The 12,886-nt window shown below is 31.0% G+C and overlaps 1 protein-coding gene across 1 annotated transcript in view; it reads right to left on the reverse strand.

Annotated features, from left to right (window-relative positions):
- Window positions 1–12,886, reverse strand: part of MGAT4C (MGAT4 family member C) — a 625,909-nt gene that overhangs the window by 321,369 nt on the left and 291,654 nt on the right. Inside the window, exon 2 of the mRNA XM_006923806.2 lies at window positions 8,769–8,879. The gene's annotated coding sequence lies outside the window, so the exon portion shown is untranslated. The remainder of the gene's footprint in view (window positions 1–8,768; window positions 8,880–12,886) is intronic.

Here is a 12,886-nt window from a genome sequence, read left to right on the forward strand (position 1 = left end):
AATTTAAAGAGTGTTAAATAAGTTGATAATAGTAATAATAATAATCTACACCTATATCAATAACTACATACTGTGTTTCATGGTATACTCATTATATATTTTATCTCAATCATTAAATTAAAAAGTTAAAAACTTTTCCTCTTTTCATAATAAAATTAAGCTATGTAAATGCAATATACATATTTAAATATCCAATGAGAACCTTTCATTTTAAATCTGTAGCTCAGTATTGCAGGGACACTATCTCTTTGATACTCACCTAGATAAGCAATATACTATAGCATCTGCCCTACTCTGATTGTGTAGTTCATTATAGTCAATGACTTTCTGGATATTTTCTATTTCAGAGATATTTTTAGAGAATTAATGTATGTTTTAATCTCAAGAAAAAGGAGACTCTTACACTGCCATTTTTTTCTCCCTTTAGATGAAAGCCTACTACTTATTACTAGATATGGAGAACAGTAGAAGAGAAAATATATCACAACAATAAATTTCTCATAATTACAATATATTGATCACTTGTATTGATTACCAGATACTATACTAAATAAATATATCATTTCAGTTAATTTTTATATACAAAATATAAAAATCATATGTAGAATTAACAAGTGTAGTGCGTACTGACCTTATACAGATAAGGACACCAAGTTGCAAGTTAGGCGACTTGTACAGGGTTACACATCTAAACTATGGCAGAAATCATTCTGGAACCAAGTCTCTGCTTCTAATGCATATTTCCTTCAGTGCTACATGGAGCACACCTACATCTCTAAGTATGTTTCTCTGAGCTTCTTACATCATTGTCCTATTCATGTATCCATGCCTTAGTTTTTTAAACACCTTTATTGAAGTGTAATTGATATGCAAAGAACTACACTATTTAATGGGTCCATGCCTTATTAATGTAAGCTAACAGGGTCAGGAGGTATTGGGGGGAAAAAGGCAATCACAGGTTTGAGATACTACTCAAAGTTTTGTTCTATATACTTCTAAGCAAAAAGAGGGTTATATTTCCTAAGGAGGTGTCATTTTCTTTTATTGTGCAGCTCTGATGTTCCCTTTTTACATTTCTTCATGGAAGGATGCAAACCATAAATGGACATGTGCTTCATACTTGTAGCCATGACTTTGACATTCTACTTACTGGAGAGGTAAGGAGTAGTATACCTAATATCATTATAATGTTACATTAATACAATTACAAATGTTTTAACATATTAAGATATATAATTTCTGCTTTCACTTTCTGTCTCTTCAAAATGAAGAGTTTCTAATATTATAAGGCTTATACTTGGCCAATGGAAGCATTCTTTTTGATGAAGTTATTTAAAAATATTTTTGGTTCTCTCTGTCTCCTTATACACATACATACACACACACACACTTGCACATGTGCAGACCCTCCCACACATTCAGAAAAGAAAGTTTTCATATACTTAGTAGCCATATTTTTAGTTGTCCAATAATAGAAAATTCTATTCCACCTATATCGGTGGAAGTGAAATATATGGCCATGTTTACTAAAGTATAGCAAAAGGTAAACCTTTCACTCATAGAGAGTATTTAAAAGCTAATATAGTATAAAATCTGTGTCAAATTACTTTAGATCGAGTGTTAGAAATAGGAAATGAATGTATTAGGTATAATTCATGACTAAATACTTAGATTATATCATTTAATCCTATAAAATAGATGTTATTATCTCCATGTTAGAGATAAGGAAATACAGTTGTATAGAGTTTAGGTTCATTGCTTAAGTTCTTACAACTGATGGGTGATAGAACTGGGATTTGAACTAAGGCTGTCTGATTCTAACGCACTTGTTTTTAACCATGCATCTATAGAGAGCAGGCTTGGGGAGCATAATAGAAAAGAATCTCTGAAGGTTAAGGTCCATTTCCATCCCTGAGTCATTCATAAAAGTGTGCTGGAAAGTTCTGTTAACTTGATACAGTAAAGAACAAGGCACTAAAATCCTGATACTAACAGAAATCGAATTTTATTCTTATTTTTTTTATTTAGTGGTAAATCTAATCTGAGCAGTAAATGAGACGATATTCATACAGTCATTTGCTTTTCAGGGTATTAAATCAGTGAGATTTGACCAAAAGAATATCTAATATAAGAGACTATATCTATCTGTATATTATATGTGTATGTGTGCAACTAAATAATTGGTACAACTAAAAATACGGCTATTAAGTATATTAAAACTTTCTTTTCTGAAAGCGTGGGAGGGTCTGCACATGTGCGTGTGAGTGTGTGTGTTTGTGTGTGTCTGTAAGGAGGCTGAAAGAATCAAAAATAAATTAATTTTTATTTCAAATCTTAAGTAATAGACAATAATAAAATAAGTTAAAAAGCCCATATTTTATATAATATGTTTTTTCTTCTCCAACCCATAGAATACATAATTCAGCTCATGACCAGGCTAAGTTTAAGATTTAAAAAACATATTATAGACAAATAAATAGGACATGGAATTTTAAAACCTATATGTAACTATCTATCACGTTTTTAGTTGTAATTTATTTTGGACTAATTTTTGTTGATTACCTCAAACCCTCATTCCTATCTTTATGTATGGTGATCCATGTTACACTAAGAAGAAGAAATGACCTTATATACTTAGCGTTTAACAGAATTTAAGATTTAACTATCAACTTAAAATAATAGTCATAGTTCCCTTGCTATTAAATCCAAATATCTGCAAATGTAATTTCTCTACCTTTCCAAATAGTTTCATTTGAGGATCTACTAAAATTTTTAAACAGCTATTAAAAATCTCTGCATACCCTAAGACCTTGCAACACCATCACTGGCATACCCATGAGAGAGTAATTATTCTTCATATTTTTAACTTAATAAACTGAGATCCAGTGAGCTTAAGTAATTTTATCAAAATTATAAAATCAGTGAGAGTGAAAGATAGGATCTAGTATTAAAAAAATGAGGTTTTTTCATCTTTATTCCCAAGATTCTCTGGATAAAATGTAGATCCTTCTCAGTCCTTATTTATTTCAGGGTCCAAAGTGGGTACTAGCAGGACCTCCAGTTGCAGCTCTCGCTGAATGCTGCACACAACCTGACCTGCAGTTGTCATTTTGAATAATTCTTTGCTTTATCTAATTGGTCATGAAAACAATTCATCTGCCTTGCATATCAGTGCTCTAGGGGGTTTCAGACTGTGTTCCATGGAGCTTGGGTTCTACTACAGTTACATTGAAAATCAAAGTTGTGTATCTAAAATGTGAATAGCGATAAGAAGTAATTTTATTAACCGATGTCACCCCAATAAATTTAATTTAAAAAATGTGAATGTAACCTCTAAACATTTATAAATATAAATTTTATCCTAGTCAATCAAGTTTTTAAACTTATTTTTAAGTTTTTCTCATGCAAACAACTAATTAATGAATCCAAAATTATGTTATGCCAGTACCATTCACGTATTTTGGAGAGGAAAATAAAAGACATGGCTCTTTCCTAAAGTCACTTTTACCTGAGAAAACTTCAAACTGTACGTACTATGAAAATCATATTCCATACGCATTATGGGTGCCACTTTATTTCACCTTAGAGAGTTCAGGATGTCACTCTCCAAATTCTGATAAAAGATCTGACACCATTCATTCTTGCTCTATTTCAGATTCTCTTTAGCTTGCAGTTTGCATTTGCTATTCCCTGATACAACTCCCTCAAGGCAAATTATATTTTACAAATATAAAAGAGTCCTTTGTTTCTGTTCAAAAACCTCTTTGAAAATATTTTCCAAAGCTATTTCTTTAAATTTGTGCTTCTTAAACTCAGTAGTACTCGTACAAATAAATAGTAATGTGTTTCTTTAAGCAGAACATATAATTGAAGATTTTAGGCAACTGGAACGCAAATCTTAAATAATCTGTACTTTATATATTCTCTAATAAAATGTTTGTGATTGTATATGTTGGTGTGTGTTTCATTTTTTGGTAGAGAAATTGATGAACTAGAGATAAAAATTAATATTTAAAAGTGCTTATTTCTTCTACCCTCTAGAATCTATAACAACATAAAGTAAAACCCTTAATCTACTGAAGTAAGCATACATTATAGAAAATGTAAAAATAATAAAAATAACTAAAATTGGAGGCAAACAAGAAAACAAAATCACAGTATGAAAATATATATGGTTAAGGAAACATAAATTAATTAATTATAAATTATAATAAATATCACTTTGTCATTAGGAAAAGCCCTAGGCTAACTCTGAATAAAGTTAAAAATTACATATACACAAGGATGCAACTCCTTGCATGCACAGACAATCTCACAAATTGTTCTGTCTTTTGAAAATATGCTATCTTTTCTAAAGAATAGTATCTCAATTAATTATATTCTCTGCTTAAAATCTAAAAGGTAAAATATAATCCATAGAAGGAAGTATGTGTTTAAAATATGAGGAAACATTAAATCTTTGGAGTAAAATTCAAGATGACTTAAAGTGTTATTGGAGAATGACAAAATGACACAAACATACTGAAAGAGTTGACTAAAGAAAGTCCTTTCTAATCAAGTCTAAAAAAATACCTCCCCAAACAAAACAAAACAACAACAAAAAAATGGAATTAGATTAATATAACTATGGAGAAAATTTTTAGTTTTTTATACTTCAAAACACACTTTATGTGAATTAAATGTAAAAGAAACCCTGGGAAAATATTTGTAACTTATGTGGACAAAATTTTTTTCCCTGCATATGTGATTATTATAGTCATCAAAAAAATGGATAATTTTATTCTAACAGATTAATATTGGTTCTTTTAATTTTTTTCACATGAGGTTTTTACATTGTTTGAATCTTGATATACTTGATATGCAGCTTCTTTGATGATGATATAATAAAATTTATGAGCATTTTTTTTTTGGTACTAAGGGTAAATTAGATTATTGTTAGAAAATATATGTCCTTTTCCTCCCCCATTTTCATGGGCAGAAAATACTACCATGCCCCTTGACTTTGGGCTTGATCATGTGACTTGCTTTGGCCAATGCAGCAGTTTGAGTAGGCCTAAGAAGTTCTTGGGCTTGTTTTTCTCACATATCTACCATCACTGAGAGAAGCCCTAAAAGGAGGATGAGATATGTAGAACAGAGATGACAAATTCCAACATGACATTGGCTGTATGGATTGATTACAAATACTGTGATAGAAGCTACAAATGTTAAAATTAGGAGATTCACAGACCTATTGTATCTAATTCACTGCAAAATACCAGGCTAGTGACATTTTTTGAGAGAGTTCATGTGATTGATCAGTGCTTAAGTTAGACAATTTGATAAGGGGGAACACTAAAAACAACAACAACAACAAAAAACCCAGGAAACGAGATTAGTGAGTTTTCAACAAGATGGCTGAGAAATTTTAAAAAGGCGTTAATCAGGAATAAGTTAATGGAAATGGAAAAGATGAGTAAGATGTGAGAAACTTTGAGAACGAGAAGTTCAAAACTTAAAATTTGATTATATGGCATAGTGTCAATCATGTGTGACAGAAAAAAGGAATATTTCAATATTTAGATACAGACTGATAGTTATTAAAATTGGGGTGTCAAAATAGTGCAATAGTAACCTAACAATATTAGAAGTGGAGGAAAACATGGCTGCTTTGGGGTATTATTATTTAAAGACAATTGATACTTCAGATAAAGTATCAAAATATCTTAAAATAGTAATGACTAATTTATTCATAGTAATTTATGCTGGGCATTCTTATGTGTTATGTAGGTGTTTTCTTACTTAATCATAATCTTTTATAGAGATGAAAATGTTATTTTTATTATATTGATGAGAGAGTTTTTAATTCTCACTCAAATTCACAAACAGTAAGGAATGGTGGCAGAATTAAAGTGAAGGTTGCCTAAAGAATTAAATGGAGTGCATGAGAACAATTTCTATAAATTACTCATAGTGATTAAGTTTATTCATTTTTTGTCATGAAACAAGAGTATTTTTTCACAAAAGGGGATAGGAATTAATAAAGAAAAACAAATCTTTTTTTTTTTCCTAAGTAAATTTCATTGGCGTGCTCAAGACAGTGTGTGTGTGCGTGCTTGTGTGTGTGTGTTTGTGTGTGTGTGTATTAGCCATAAAGTGTTAACTAAATAATATTATGGGTGTTTTTAACATGTTACAGTAATTATATAACATACTATCCAAAAAAGAATAGCCATAGTAATCTACCTAGTATAATCGCAATGCTTTTCTTGAAGGTATCACACACTTCTCACACAGCATTACACTTAGTCTCCCTTAGTCTAGGAGAGAAAAATAAATCTAATAAGTAATAATAAAATACCTAGTAATTGTAAATTATATGAAGAAAAAATGTGGTAACAGTATATGAGTGACCATAGGAGAGAAAAGCCACAGCAATATTTCTGAGAAGGTGATATTTGAGGTAAATAAATAAAATGGAATTTGATCATGAAGATGTCTGGGGGAATGATGTTCTTGTCAGAGGGAACAGCAAAAGTACATTTCATGTTGCAAGATCATCGTTGGTGTGCTCTAGGATTAGTGTAGATCCCCATGTTGTGGAGCATGGTGAGCATGGAGAAATGTTACAGATGAAATGAGAGAAATGACCATAGCAAGATCAAGCAGGATATTGAGTCTATATTAATGAATTTGATTTCATCCCAGGAATAATGAGAAATGACTTGTGCAATTCTTAACAAAGAGATGACATGATCCGATATATTAGTTATATGTACCCATTACTTTTTGATCTGGAATATATATTCACATATGTACATTTTTAGAAGACAATATCATTAAGCATAAATTTAAGCCTAAATCCCAAAATCTAAATAGCCAAAATGTATTACTTAAAACACTGTTCTTCTGATATACTCTATGGAAAAAAAAAGGTTCCTTGGGCTACATATGTTTAAAAGAGCTGGTTACATATTTTGAAATCTTTCTTCTTGAGAATGAACAGTACATATTGAAATTCCAAACATTATGAAAAGTCCTAAAGTAGAGAGGCATGTTTAACCTAATATTTTACAAATGTATATGATTACAAAACTTTTTTAATAATTAAAAATATATTGCTATTATGTAGAACTTAAGGTTTATTCCTCCATATATTACAGGGAACAAAATCCTAGGTCTCTGCTTTTGACAATGTGCTACAGTAGACATTGGTGTTTTCTGGAGCCTCTTTAGGTTTGCAAGGAAAAATGGTGTAGGCGCCAGGGCTTGAAAACCTTGCCTCCCACTTCAAATATTTAAGAATTCATTTGAACAAAGGCCCATTTCGATTTAAAAAAATTATATCCAATAATATAGGAAAAGAGGCTACCATGCTTTTTTTCACCTTTTTTCACATTTTTGTCACTCTAGGAATTTCACTTAGTTAACGGCTAATTAGTTAGCTAATTTACAGACCTAATAAGACTGAAGTCTCTCAGAATTGGCTAACTTTACTAGATAAATGAAGGGCACAACTCTAATTATAGCTTAGCACCTTTCACTATGCACCACTGATTATAACAATCAGATAGGAGAATAAAATTTGGGAGCTAGATTACATAATTTATTACATCCATTAATCATGGATTTGAGGAATCTCATAGACACCGTTAAAAGGCAAATACCATACAATTTAACTCATATGTGGAACCTAGAAAAACAAAGTAAATGAACAAACAAGATAGAAGCGAACTCATATATACAGAGAACATTTTGATGACTGCCAGATGGGAGGGAGTTTGTGGAAGGGGAGAAGAAGGGAGGGAAAAAGATAAAGAAGTACAAATTGGTAGTTACAAGGTAGTTGTGGGGATGTAAAGTATAGCATAAGAGCTATAGATAATAATGTAATAACTGTGTATGGTGTCAGTTGGGTATTAGATTATCTGGGTGATCACTTCAAGTTATATAAATGTGTAATCACTAGGCTGTACACCTGAAACTAATATAATACTGTATGTCATCTGTAATTAGAAAATTTTAAAAGATACATATTTTCTCTCCTTGAAACATTTAGCAAGGTAAATAGTCAATAAATACATACATATGTATATATGTATGTAGACAGATATGAATTCAGGTAGAGTTTATAACAGATAGCAATTTTTGTGGAAATAGTGAACACTGAAGCATATTACAGGTTGAAAAAATGTATGTGAAAAACAAAATCTTATATTTTATATATATATGTGCACAGTTATATTATTGAGAATTAAAGTGACAAAAGTCAATGCAGACAATCTCACACAGAATTACTATCTCCAGCTTTCCCACTTTTTAAAATGAAAAGAATTTAGAGTAGTCAGAAACATCTATATGTGGACCCACAGCCCATCTTTGGTGGGTTCTTGAAGCTTTATGGTGGTTGGCATTAATCACATCATTGGTCAGGAAAAAACTTAAAACACATAGATTTAGAATACTGACTTTTTTCCCCTTTGTACTAGCCAGGAGTTCTACAACATAAAACATAAAATAACACCACATACCATTCAACAGAAAAGGAGTTTAAGACTCCCCTACTGCCAATACAAATTTAACATGTGCAATATGACTTACTCTTTTACTTTTACTTTCCTATATAAAGTACAGGTAAAAAGCATTATGAAAAAACATAGTTTAAAAGAAAAAAATATATTTTATGACCTGTAACATAGAACATTTTCTCTACTCCTTGACCACATTATGGTTTAAAAGATTTCTTATCAAACTCTCCTCATAGCAAAGAAAAAGAAAGCTTCTCTTACCAGAGAGGAATAAAGCTTCAATCTTGCTTTACCGTTTTCTGCAGCTCTTGTTTGAAAAGACAGATCCAAAGCGGCTTTGTGCATACAACTGATCTGGCTGATCTCCAGTCCCTGCACAAAAAACAGTATAATTGGCTCTCAAAAAAGTGTTGTAAACATTCATCATGATGGCACTTGCATGTTGAATCTAGCCACTGTTACTCTAGTAGACTATTTCCAAACAGGCCAGTTTTACATTTCTACTTTCAATACTTGCTGTTTGGTTTACTCTATTTAATGCTGAGATTAATATCTTGAAAAAAAAAATGATATTGTGAATGTCAGCTCTACTATGTCAAGATCTTTGAGTTCTCTAAGTGTGGTTTGAGACTAATTTTTTTAAATCAAGATATTGATAAATAAATTTACTTGGCATCTGTAGGTCTTTATTTTTAATTTGACAATATTCAGTCCATTACTTATGTGTTAATATTAGTATTAAGTCTCTTTTATTCACTATTTAATAAAAGACAAGTGAACATTCCACATCTCTGTTTTGTAAGAAGCCACATCAATAATGCTTACAACATACCCTAGAGTCTGAGACCAACTGTGCTAGATATCTAAGGCTGGTAAATATTCCACTGTTCTTTTGCTCAAACCTTCAAAAGGGTTCAGACACAATCATGTCCTTTAATTTTTATGGGAGCAACGAAGGGGTCACATAGCCTGGGCTTTTTTCTTATTTTTAAACATTCAATTTTTATGGGAGAATTAACTGATTATAACTATGAGTGGCATATTCCTATTACCAAGAAAATGTGAACACTAGATCAAAAAATAAACCTCAGTGGAAAAGAGTCTCATATTGTATCACTTCTTATAATGATCTAAGCAGTACATTGATCTTAGAACTATATGTAATCTTTGCTTTGCTTCCTATGTGTATAAAGCCTGGTTAACAGCTAGCAGTGTTACTGATTGAAAAATATGAAATAAATGCATGAAAGCTCTTTTTTTTTTCATTTTTATATGTGGTAGTTTATTTTTTCATTATACAAATTAAGTATAACACATAATTTATAACTATACAACTTATAATTGTATATCTCTAAAAAGTACATATTATGACAATTTGTAAGGTATGTCTCAGAAGCAAGTAACAATTTAGATACTCAAGTGTAAAAATTCTATGTATTGCTGAGGCTTTTTAAATAACATCTTTAACAAATTAACCTAAAACCTTGAAAGCTGAACACTACTTATTTATATCATTTATATCATTGCCATTTAAAGATTTTGATTACAATTCATAATACTAAAGATAGATGTATACGATTCCCCTAAGGACACAGATGACTAATCTCATTATGTAGAGAGACAGGGTGTAGAGGAAGAAACCCTACATACTGTTTTTTCAAGGTTGGTATTACTGAATTGTCATCTCCTTAATTATATAAAATTTGGCTTTAGAAATTTTTTTTTTCAAATAATTCTTTCACCAAAATAGTGAAGAGAGCATTATTGTACTCCATTTTACACATGAGAAAACCAAGACTCAGGAAAGCAATTTGACAAATTACAGCAGCAAATTCTTAACTGTAGAGTCTTCTGATGTTGTTCGACTATGGCTTAAAAAATATAGCTAATACCTTTTTTTCAAAGAACTTGTTGATTTAAGTTGATCTTTAACTTACCGATTTTAAGTTGATATAAACATTTAGAACATAATTATATGTATTTGCAGCTGCAAAAGATTGAGGAACCCAAAGATCTGTTTCTAGGCCTAATGATTTGGGAAATAATTTGAAAATGAACTTCAAGAAGATCATTCTTTATGATTTTATTTTGAACATTTTTTTTTAAATTTAAGAATTACCTATTAAGTATCTACTACATGATAGATCTTCTCTCCACACCCCCCACGCCCCCGCCTTTAAGTTTTTAGGATATGTTAGTAAACAATATAAATATCTTGTTTTTATGTTATTTTCAGTCTATTACAATAGATAGGGTTATCTAAAGTTTTTTATTTTTTTAATTGAGAAAATAGTAGCCACTGACTGTATAGAGGCTTCCAACTCTCCCAACCACACCTACTATCTACCAAACTCCTTTGAACTAAGTGCCTGCACCCTTTGAGATGTTCAAGGAACTTTCTCATGCTAATTTCCTTCATTCACATCAGTTACTCCCTCTACACTGCATTCTTCTCATCATTTTAAAACCCTGCTTTAATATTTCCTATATGTAAAGATAAAACTCTCCCACCGCCACACTTCTTCTTCTTGTCACCATATTTCTTCATTAGAAAATATCTCAAAAGACTTGCCTTCTCACTTCCCAATTCTTTCTCCACTCTTGCAGAGCATCCAAACCCATTAAGCAATTAAAATAGATCTCATCTTCCCTGATCTTCCAATAGCGTCTGAACTCAATTGACTAATTCCTTCTTAAAACATCATTTTTACTTAGTTTAGTGTTGCCACATTCTTATGTTTCTCATAAACTGCAAGCCTTTCAATCCCAGGTTCATTTGCTAGCTTTTCCTCCTCCGCTTGGAAAATATGTTTGGAATACTCCTTGACTATTCCAGGACCCCTCTCTCTTCTCATTCTACATTTTCCCTGTAGGTGTTCTCATCTTTGTCCATGGTTTTAAATATTGTCTATAATTTTTGACTACCAAATTTATATCTGCAGCCTGACCCCTCTACTGTACTCCAAATGTGATTCTCCATCTGTTTACTGATCTCAGTTCTTGATTCTAACAGACATCTTAAAATTTAAACATGGCCAAAACAGAATAATTGATTCTACTAGGCCCTTGCATATTTCACCTTTCTCCAATCTTTCTTATTTTAGTAAAATTTACCAATTATTTAAGCTAAAAACCAAAGGATTTTATTGTGTTAAAATTGCGAAACAAAATTTACCATCTCAACCATTTCTAAGTGTACAGTTCCATAGTGCTAATATGGTCATATTATAGTGCAATCATCTCCAGAACTTTTTCATCTTGCAAAACTGTACCCATTAAACAACTCCCTAATAGCAACGATCTATTGTTGTAGACAAATCTCTAAGTAATCATGCTGAGTTAAAGAAGCTAAACAACATGAGTACATACTGTATGATTTCATTTATATAAAATTTTAAAAGTGCAAACTAATTTATAATGACAGAAAACAGATCAATTGTCACTGGAGACTAGAAAAGAGGGGTAGTAAAGCTGGTGCGAAGGATGGATACCCAAGGGACATAAAAAAACTTTTGTAGGTAACAGATAAGTTCATTATTTTGATTGTCTTGATGGTTTCATGAGTGAATACATATGTCAAAACTAATCAAATTGCATACTTTAAATATGCATAATTTGTCAATTATTTTTTTAACATTTACAATAAATTTGTAAATAAATTTTTGGAATTAATTTAAACATTATAGTCAATCTAATTTTTAACAGTAAAAAATACTTGTATAGGGACTTCAGAAAAGAGGATTTCCAAATAGACAATACCATATGAGAGAGTGTTCAACATTATTTCTCATCAGGAAAATCCATGCTCACTATATTGAGTAAAATGTCTAAAAAACTGTTTAAAGATTTGGGCAGAATGTAAAACAATTGGAATTTGTATACTGCGTAATGGTCAGTAATCGGCACATGCACTTTGAAAAAATGGCAGTATATACTGAAGCTAAAAATGTACTTACCCTATAATCCAACAATGACCTCTGGTTTCATACTCAAAAAGTACATGCACATGACATCAAAAAGTGTACATTAGATTGTTTATAGGAGTTTTCTTTGCAATAGCCAGAGATAAAAACTATCCAAATGTCCATCAGCAGTAAAATGAATAAATATTTTGGAATATTCCATAATATAATAAAATACGTCAACAAGAATTAAACTATTGCCTTACATGACAAGATAGGTGAACCTCTTAAGCATAATGTTGTGAAAGATATCACATATAAAGAGTATATCTAATATGATTCCATTTGTGTTGGCTTCAAAAATGGTCAAAATTAATCTACAAATAGATGTCAGTCTACTGATTAGTTTCGAAGGTAGACTGAGGATATAATTAGGAAAAGGCATAAAATGGTTTCTGAGAAATTGATAATATGGTC

The sequence above is a fragment of the Pteropus alecto genome, unplaced genomic scaffold (genome assembly GCF_000325575.1).
Source record: "Pteropus alecto unplaced genomic scaffold, ASM32557v1 scaffold76, whole genome shotgun sequence".
Classification (NCBI taxonomy): Eukaryota; Metazoa; Chordata; class Mammalia; order Chiroptera; family Pteropodidae; genus Pteropus; species Pteropus alecto.